Source organism: Corylus avellana, chromosome ca2 (assembly GCF_901000735.1).
Source record: "Corylus avellana chromosome ca2, CavTom2PMs-1.0".
Lineage (NCBI taxonomy): Eukaryota > Viridiplantae > Streptophyta > Magnoliopsida > Fagales > Betulaceae > Corylus > Corylus avellana.
This window is the reverse complement of record NC_081542.1, coordinates 9,781,308-9,784,446: the sequence shown is the minus strand read 5'-3', so window position 1 is coordinate 9,784,446 and position 3,139 is coordinate 9,781,308.

The following is a 3,139-nucleotide window of genomic DNA, read 5'->3' as shown; positions in this document are numbered from 1 at the left end:
CATTACATCTTTGCCCCCTAAATATTATCTTGACTGCTGGAGGAAGGATGTGAAGCGAAGATATACTTTAATTAAATGTAGTTTTGATGCGTTGAGTGCCAACCCCGAAGCAAAAAGATATAACAACTTGTGCAAAAGTATGCATACATTAGCAGAGATCGCTGCAAGAAGCGTGAATCATTACACAAAAGTTCGGATGCATATTGATATATTAACCAAGGAATTATGTGGTTTAAGTTCTGAACCCAGTTCATCTTCTCTTGCACTTCCAGGCATGTCATTTATGTATTGAGTGCATATAACATTACATCTTTGCCCCCCAAATATTATCTTGACTGCTGGAGGAAGGATGTGAAGCGAAGATATACTTTAATTAAATGTAGTTTTGATGCATTGAGTGCCAATCCCGAAGTAGAAAGATATGACAACTTGTGCAAAGGTATGCATACATTAGCAGAGACTGCTACAAGAAGCACGGATCATTACACAAAAGTTCGGACGCATATTGATATATTAACCAAGGAATTTCGTGGTTTAAGTTCTGGATTCATCTTCTCTTGCACTTCCAAGCGTATCTTTAACATGTAGTGAATCCATTGATGATGTAGAGTTGGCGGTAGATGGTGATGAGGTTCATAGTCCAATTGTAGCTCAAAGAATAGGAAGGTTACCTCATAAAAGGAAGATGTCTACGGTGGAAAAAGTGACAGTGAATAAGTCACAACGAAAAAGTAATGAGTCGTGCAACACTAATCACAATAAAAAAAAAAAACAAAAAAATAAGGTTACTTATTTTTCTTCCCCTAGTGTTTAATTATTATTATTAAAAAAAAATTGTGCATTTCTTAACATTTTTTCCCTTTTTTGTACCACATAAAACATTTACTTGAAGACTTCCCATGGAGATGATGTTCCGCATTTATTCGAAGTTCCTTGTCCAATTTTAGCTAATATTCAACATAGTGATATTTTTGAAACTCAAGATAGTGCAAGTACTCAGGTATTAAAAATGAAAATAAATAAATATTTCATGAGATTTGGTTTGTATTGTTGTCTGAAATCTTGATCATAATTTTGTAAAATATATGGCCACCTGAGCTATTGGAACTGTAATTGGAATGAAATGAATGCAAGTTACAATGCATTTTTTTATGTTTTGACACTTTTTTGGTGTTGTATAGACTAGTTACCCTTTTTGTGGTGTACTAAATAAGAGTGTAGATAGTGAAAATGTTACTTTTAAAAATCTCTTATCTTGCAGCCCCTTAAACGTGTTAGCCTTTTTGTGGTATAATGATTTGGTTATTGTGACTCCTATGAAGGTGCATTTTTCTTTTCAAATGCACAAATACTAATGGTTCTAATGACTTCAATTTTTGTTTTTAATGCTTTTAGTTAAATCGATATCTAAGGAATTGCATTTAGTTAAATATAGTTGTGGCAATTGTGTAACCATGGATTGGGCATTGTTGTATGAAAGTAAGCAGGACAATAACAAATGTATTATGTAGTTCTTTGGACGTCTCTCAACGGCTATCAAATCAACACAAGGGAAAAAGATGTCACCCGAAAAAATAAACCTCCACAAAAAGCTATCAAAGTAACATCAATTTTCTAATAGATGTAACCCCACCTTATTGCGATCAACAATTGCAATTTTGTATTTTCCAAAGAAACAACCGAATCGATTAACCAATTCACAATAAAAGGCTAGAGTTAGACACCAACTAAGAAAAAATGCATTCAACCAGACAATAGAAAAAAATTAATCAGATTAAGATCTATAAAGGGTACTAAATTTTATTCTTTTCCTTAATTAAGATACAATTACAAATGTCATGTAAGACAAACCTAATTAGACAACATTGTGTCATTCCTTGTTCTTTGTTCTTGTTTTCATTTTATTAGATTGTCCTACCATTTTCATTTTATTGTTTTCTCAAAAGCACAAATATTGACAACGATTAATACAATGGCAATCCCTTCCTCCATCCTTCCATTTAAATCCAACACGTTTTCATCTTACAACGTTATAATAAAAAAAAATCAAATTTAAGCTCAAAAACTAAATCTATCAGAAAAAAAAAAAAAGATAATAAATATCCTCATTTGTGCATGCAATTGATCACGATGCTAACAAAATTTGTGCATACAAGCTGCTGATTGTGATTGTTAGTTAACTTACAACACGATGAATAAGTTCATCTAAGATAAAATAGTATAAGCAAAATTAAAAAAAATTAAAAAAAAAAAAAAAAAACTAAGGTAGCATGATACATCTTATCTCTAGATTGGCACAACTTTACCTTAGTTTGGTACAACTATAAGGTTTAGGATTTAGGATATTGGTAGACAGCATCACGTCAATGACTAAAAGAAAAGAAAATTGAAACAACTATCATGAGGTCTGCACCTTGTAGTCAGATTGTATTTGGTACTCTAGACCTACAAGATCTATGAACTCAAAGCATGAAAAAACCATGAAATTGCTGCCAACCAACTACTTAACTGTCAAAAACAAACTATCATCTTTCATACATAAAACAAGGCAAGGACTTGCATTAGAAATTTACTTCTTCCAGGCCATCGTTCCATGAGAATTCTCCCTAATATGCATATGGGAATGTTAGACTAACATATGCATTTAAAATTGTTCATAAAAGTAAAACATATTATTAACTTCAAAACAAAATCAAAAACCTTGAAAATGTAAATATACGAAAACAAAAAACATAAACCTTCAAAATGTGAAGCCTTAAATCCCTCACATTTTTGCAATTTATTCAATCCATACACACAAAAATTTTATTGTAAAAGAAAAGAAAAAGTCTTTTAAGTTTTAAAAGAGTTTCTTACATGGGATAAGGCTATGGTGGGTGGTGGTGCTGGAGCTTCGTGGTGGCCGGCGGCACTGGATTGTGGTGGCTGGCTGTTTGGGAGAGAGAGAGAGAAACCGGGTTGGGGTTGATGATGCTTTTGCTTCATGTTGGCCAACGGCGCTGGATTGTGGTGGCTGGCGGATTGGGAGGGAGAAAGAGAAAGGGGAAAGGGTCAAGGCTCTCCTACTTCGTGGTGGGTGCTGGCGTGTCTGCTTCGTAGCCACTGGATAGTGTGGCTAGCGGTGCTGGATGGTGGTGGC